The sequence below is a fragment of the Mus pahari genome, chromosome 4 (assembly GCF_900095145.1).
Source record: "Mus pahari chromosome 4, PAHARI_EIJ_v1.1, whole genome shotgun sequence".
NCBI classification, from domain to species: Eukaryota; Metazoa; Chordata; class Mammalia; order Rodentia; family Muridae; genus Mus; species Mus pahari.
Genome location: NC_034593.1, coordinates 88,640,838 through 88,648,001, shown reverse-complemented (window position 1 = coordinate 88,648,001; position 7,164 = coordinate 88,640,838). Strand labels below are relative to the sequence as shown.

The window sequence follows — 7,164 nt, the reverse complement described above, 5'->3', positions numbered from 1 at the left end:
GAGAGAGAAAGAGAGAATCAACAAATAACATCATCAAATTGTGGGCTTACACTACAAAGCAGATAAGACTAGAGTAGCTCAAGTAGGAAAGGAAGCAAATGTAACCTCAAATAAGGCTCTTAAATTATCAGTAGAAATGACTAGGGAGACCCTTCCTGGATCATTCCTGCTGGAGATCCAGGGCTTCATGGTGGGATGCAAACACCCACATAGGCTCACATGTTTAAACCTATGGTACTCATTGGTGGAAATGCTGTGGAAGCATGAGGAGGTGTGGCATTCTTGGAGGAGTTATGTCACTGGAAGTGGACTTTGAAGCTTCCTACCAATCCCATTGCACACTCGCCTCTCTTTGTCCAGATCAAAAGGGGAGCTCTCAACTGCTCTGGCTTCATGATCTACAATTCTTGGAAATAAAAGGTAAGTCCAATTAAATGCTTTCTTTTATAAGTTGCTTTGGCTGTGATGTATTGTATCAGCAATACAAGGAAATGAATACACTGCCTGTTAGGGAAGTTTCTGCTTATTTAGGTGAAGGTCCTGATGGTTATTCCCACAATTAGTACGTTTCCAACATAAGAGAAGCAATAGTAACTTCTCTTGGTAATAGTTGTTCTAGCTGGTGTCAAGGACAAAATGTTGTGAATAGCTTTAACTCTTCTCTATGTCTTATCTCCATTTCACAAGGGTAAAGGACTGGGAATCTCTCTTAGGAAAGTGTCTTAAAGGATATTTGAGATAAACATGCTTGAGTCTGAAGTCAAAGAACTAGTCTGAATCTCAGATTTGGATATCAACATGTGTAAACAGTGCATGTCAATTTACCACCAGAAGCTTCAATAAGATATGACTTCTTATACATACTTCTCAACTCCTTACTCACTATATGAGGCTACCCACTTCAACACTTCCATGTATTATCATAGGTAAGGGCACTGCTCTTATATATGTGTTGAATGCCATTTACCACATAATTGTGTGAGGGATATATCATACACTACATCTATATCCACAGTGTCTGAGCAGGCAGGCAGCTCCTGCTGAGAAAACAGAAAAGTAAGGTACAGCATAAACAGATAGCTTCAAAGAGCTGTCACAGGAGGAAAGGTGGGGCAAGAGGTAGAATGCTTTAAATATAAGTATAGATGTAAAATGAAAGTGTTATATGATATAAGCAAGTTGTATCTTCATAATGAGAATCAAGAAGCAAAAGTCTGCTGGGACTCTATAGTACAAAAATTTATCCATATACTATAGATGAAAATAGGGTAGAGAGGGAGGGAAAGAGGAACGGAAGCAGTAAGGGAGAGAAACATCCATCACCATCACTTGAAAACAAGTCATATATATCAGATCTCCTCCAGGACTAGCTCTTCCTGCAGCTTATCCTTCTCCCTTTAAAAAGTCTTCCTAAAACACTTCCTTTTGCTTCTGCCTACCCTTCCCAGAGAATCTCTAGTCTGTTGGAGAGAGATAAATACTGGTCCAGGACACCTCTCCGAGTTGACTTGGATTGTTCACTAACCAATTGATCACCCCAGATGTCTACCTAGACTTCAGTAAAAAACATGATGATGTAGCACTAAAAAAAATGTTTGTATCTAAATAAGAATTACATGAACTTGCAGAAGGTAAGAATTAAAGGAGATAATGTGTGTTTGAAAGACTTTTGGTCTCCATGTTGAATATGTTTCAGCAGGGTTGGGCAGTCCTATCCTTATGGCTTTGTTACTTGTAGTATACATAGCCTCCTTCTTCGGCTGATTACTTCCTTAGGGTATCCTCTACAGATTTTCAAGGTTTAGGCCCCTCTAGTATCTTGGGTTCTGTATTGTAGCTCATGATTCACCATCGTAGCCCTGTGTATCAGTATCGTAGGATTTCCCAAAGGGAATCCAATCTTACTACACATTATACTTTAGTTCACAATCTTTCTTTAAAATGTAGATAAAAGCTTCCAAAATCCCAGAACTCTTATACTGTATAAGCCTTGGAGCTTCCTTTATGTAAAGGATGCCAACTTCTGTTGACAATTCAAGGAGCAGTTACTCCCTCCTGTACCAACCTGCAATGGTAGTGTCACACACTCACCCCTTAGTAAAAAACATTAATCCCTCTAGCTGGAAGACAGATATGTGTTTAGTACACATCTTTAATAACAAAACATGAATGTAAACTTAGTTTGTAGAAGGAAACACCCATGTTTGAAAGTGACATCTAATTGAGAGGCACACAAAGTGATGAATCAGAGAAAGATTTGACAGAATGAGTAAGGGATAGGATATGCCCACCTCTCACAGGAACAGACAAGAAATAAGAGGCTACTTAATGTAGAACCACAGGGGGAGAAAAGAGGAGGGAGAGAAAAGAGAAGGAGGCAGTTTTACTGAGTGAGTTTTACATAAAGAGGTTAAAGAGAAAACAAGGTGGGCATTGGTGAAGACAGTACTAGCCAGAGAATGATGAGCCAGAAGATTGGAAAAGATTCTCAGACTTAATTTGAGGTCAAGCAGAGCAAAAAACCAGAGGCTGAGAAAGAAACTAGATTGAATCATTGAACTTTGTGAAGAGTTTGAGTCAGAACTTGCCACTCAGAGATCAGAAATAGCAAGGAGGTGGTGAGCTTATTCAGCCCCATGTATAAGAGGAAGGACACATTCTGGGCATTGATTAGATTTTAAGAAGGGTAGAAGCTACAAGGACAAGGCCTGAGTAAGCACAGTGAAACATGAAACCTCAGAGACAACAAAGGCAGCAGGCAAATAACAGGTATGTTTTCAAGGCCAAATTGTGCTCAAAATTCATGCAGAAGTCAGACCCTCTTGGAACAAAACTGCAATGACCTCTTACAAAGGACCTCAGCTTTTTTACTGACAAAAGCTCTTTCCTAGGCAAGCATATTTGAGTACAGCACTCTGCACCAATGTCTTTTATAGGACTCAATGCTATTGTGCAGATTTACACAATGGAGCCTGATATTAAGAAACAAGGGGTCCCTTTGTATTTCTTTTCTCAGATTAATTACCTCATTACATTTGAGTTGTGCTTTACTCAGATTTTTTAGATGAGGTGTGAGACAGAGATGACTCTTTGACAAAACCTAAGAGGTATGGTTTCTAGCCCACTTGTGAGACCCCTTTCATATTTTAAACAGCACTGCAAACAATGAAAATGTAGTGTATACTGTCAAAAAAATCTTTGGCATACTGGTCTTCTGCTCTCTAACAAATCAAGCAAAAAAAATGTGTGTGTGACTTTGTAGTGATTTTCTAGCCTTAGTTTAGGGTCTTGGAATCTCTAACCAGTTCACATCATGGTGAACCATGAATCAGAGGGCAAATGTAGAACCAGGGCTGAACTACTACTATCAAAGGCATTCTACTACAGCTTACCAATGTCATTACTGGTGTTCAGATTAGGGAACTGCATACTGGTGCCTTCTCTTACATAGGTTTACTTTAAGAATCTGGGTTAAAGATAAATTGTGGAGCTAGAGAGATGAATCAGTGGTTAAGAGCACTTGGTACTCTGACATAGAAACCATGTCTTGTCTGCAACACACAGAGACAACAGTTCTCAAATGTGGACATTTCAAAACAACAACAACAACAACAACAACAACAACAACAACAACAACAACAGCTCTTGTCTTTAAGGAAATAAGAGAGAACTGGTTTTGGAGCCATAGGGAGCATATTCTGGGAATAAAGAACACAGACTTAGAAAACACAAAGTGGTACATTTAAAAATACAAGCAGGTTCACGGGATTTCTTTTGAACTTCCAGAAGAAGAAATTCATAAATCAAGCAATTTTAAAGTACGTTGTTGGGTTCACCAAAAAGAGAAGTGCAACAAGATGTGGAAAACCATTATATAGATATAAGATACTATCTAATGATGTTCTTGGCTCTTGGACTAGTAGAAGTTAATGTTCTGCAAAGTGAATAGATTCTAGTAATTGCTGAAGGAAGACCCTAAACTCTGATAGTATTTAAAACCATTGAACATTTATTCTGCAAAAACAGCCAGCATGCTATTATCACCATCATGAAGAATGACAAATCTTAAGAAGAAACTCAATACCCTTTTGTAACAAAACTCTTTAATTGATTTGTAGATAATAACAGACTTCTAAAACTTAGTGCACATTCCAAGTGGCTACAGAAAAAATTAACCAAAGATATTAAAGAAGATATACACAATAGGACTACAGCTGCAAAAACAAGAGATAAGATATTGACTGGGTTATCAATACAAAACTTCAAGGACAGCTTAGTTATTTTCTTTAACTTTCCGAGAACCTGTAAGCTAGTAACAAATGATGCTCCTGGTGCATATGTTTGTAGATCTTCTCTGTTATAACCTCTTATTCAGTTTGTGATCTGAATTTATGTTAAAACACGTAGAGAGGTTTTTACCATGTGAACACACACTCTGAAATTCATATAAGTGCTGAAAACAAAGGGAAGAGGCAGGCCTTCCTCCTCTTCTCTTTCCCACACTTATAGAAGAAGCATTATATCTGCAAGGATAATCTCATTAGATGCTGAAAAGGCCTTTGACAAAATCCAAGAAGCCTTAAAAAGAAGTCCTGGGAGATCAGGGATACAAGGAACATACATAAATGTAATGGCCACAGATAATCACAAGCCCATAGCCAAGACCAACTTAAGTGGAGAGAAACTCAAGAACCTTTCTATTAATATCAGGAACAAGACAAGCTTGCCCACTCTCTCCATATCTGTTCAATAAACTACTAGAATTTTCAGCTAAAGCAGTAGGACAACAGAAGGAGATCAAGGGAATACATGTTGAAAAAGAAGTCAAAATATCTTTAATTGATGGTAAAAGAATAGAATGCTGAAGTGATATGAAAAATTCCACTGAAAATTCCTAAAGTTGATATAAATTTAGAGCAAATAACAGAAAATTGTCTCACAAAAATAAGTATCCTACTATATTTAATGACAAATAGATAAAGAAATTGGGGAAACAAAATCCTTTACAATAATCTGAAATAAGATAAAATATCTTAGAATAATTCTAAGCAAGCAATTGAAAGTCTATATAATAAAACCATTAAGACACTAAAGATGTTATCAGATGATAGAAAGAACCTCCATGCTCAAAGAGCAATAGGACTAACCTAGTAACCAGGCCCATTCCATGGAAAGCAATCTACAGATTCAAGGATATCCCCAGTGAAATGTCAACATAATCCTTCAAATATCTTCATTTGAAAACACACACAAAACACCTAGAATATTAAAACAAACATTCCTGAATTATAAAAACATTGCTAAAGGTGTCATTATACCCAGTTTTTAGATGTAGTAAGCAAAACAGCATAGCACTAGAACAATAGCAGTCAATGGAATCAAATTGAAGAAACAGACATAAGGCCACACACATATGGACATTTAAATCCCCATAAGGAAGCCAGAAATAGACACTGGAAAAATGCAGTATCTTTGACAAATAGTACTGACAAAATTGAATGTCTGCATGTAGAAGAATTGCAAACACATACATATTTCTCATTCTGTGGAACAACTAACTACTAATAAATCAAATACCTCAAGACTAAGTCAGTTACACTGAAGGCGATAGAAGAGAGAGCAAGGAATACCCTTGAGGTCATTGCAACAAGAAGATGCATTCTGAACACAAAAGTGTTCCCATTGGCCTCAAGATTAACAATTAACAAAGAGAATCTGATGAAAAATAGTCTGAAGGGCAAAGGACAACAGAATTTGGCAGACTACAGAATGGGAAAAGATTTTTCCAAATACAAAATCTATAGAGAGATAATATCAAAATTATGTAAGGAACTCAATAAAGTAAATTGTAAGTAAACAGCCCAATTAAAAATGATGCACAGATTTTAAAAAGAGAGTCCTCAAAAGAAGAAACTCAAGTGGCTGAGAAAAACTAAAAGAAATGTTCAGCATTCATAGTTTTTAGACAAATGCAAATGAAAACTACATTGAGATTTCATCTGACACCAGTCAAAATAGCTAAGATCAATAAAACAAGTGACAACTTACACTGGTGAAGATGGGGAACAAAGGTAAGAGGTCAAATTTTTAAAAGCAAGATGGAAATCAATGTGGGTTCTTCCGGAAGATGAAATCAATATACCTCAAGACTCAGCTATACCAGTCTTGGACATAAACCCAAAGAACACCCTCTCCAACCTCAGAGACACTTCCTCACACATGGTCATTGCTGCTCTATTAAAAATAGCGAACATTTCAAAGATGGTTAAATGGCCATCTACAAATGTATGGATAGTGAAAATGGCAAAAACCTTTGTGTGAGTGAGGCATGACATAATGAAATTTTAAGGTAAATAGATAGAATTAGAAAACAATTATCCTAAGTGAGGAAACTCAAACTCAGAAATAAAAATATGTTATGTATTTGTTTATATGTGAATATTATCTGTTAAATCAATGATAGTCAAGCTACAATCAGAACCACAGAATTTAGGTCTACAGGAAGGTTTTGGTACTCTATCAAAGGTAAAAAGCTATGAATGGATGAAGGAAAGAGACTTGAATAAGATAATTGAGGGTAAGAGAGGGAGAGAAAAGGGGAAGAGGGATTGTGGATAGCACCCTATTGTAATTGCCCAGATAAAAATATCCTGTCCAGGAGGAACATCTGACTCTGTGTTGGCTTTATTTCCCTCTCAAATCTGAGTTAATTGGCAGTGCTGTTGCTGTTGCTGCTGCTGCTGCTGCTGTTGTTGTTGTTGCTGCTGCTGCTGCTGCTGCTGGTGGTGGTAGTGGTAGTAGTGGAGGTGGTGGTGGTGGTGGTGGTGGTTCCTTTGCAGAGACCAGAACCAACCTTTCCAAGCTTCTGCCATCCTGGACTAGGAACCAGCTGCAATCCAGAAAACTTCCTTCCAAAATTCCAGCTCCAGGTTGAGTCTGCTGACACACCACACCCTGTGGCTGAGTAAGTTCAGTTTGTCTCCTCAATGTGAGGGACAACCATAGTGGAACTACTATAGCTGTTGAATCATTTAGCCTCCAGGACCAAGTAACCACCAGTTTCTGAATTGTGATTTAACTTTTCTTACCATTTTAAAGCAGATTGAATAAATATATATATATATATATATGTATATATATATACATATATATATATATATATAT

The 7,164-nt window shown here is 37.3% G+C and overlaps 1 protein-coding gene across 2 annotated transcripts in view; it reads left to right on the top strand.

Annotated features, from left to right (window-relative positions):
* Window positions 1-355: 355 nt before the first annotated feature.
* LOC110320478 (3 beta-hydroxysteroid dehydrogenase/Delta 5-->4-isomerase type 2) overlaps window positions 356-7,164 on the top strand; it is a 17,181-nt gene continuing 10,372 nt past the window's right edge. The window contains exon 1 of one of the 2 annotated variants that reach the window (XM_021196516.2): window positions 356-420. The gene's annotated coding sequence lies outside the window, so the exon portion shown is untranslated. Of the gene's footprint in view, window positions 421-6,832; window positions 6,965-7,164 lie in introns of those variants that run through there. The other variant, XM_029538168.1, reaches the window with a different exon arrangement.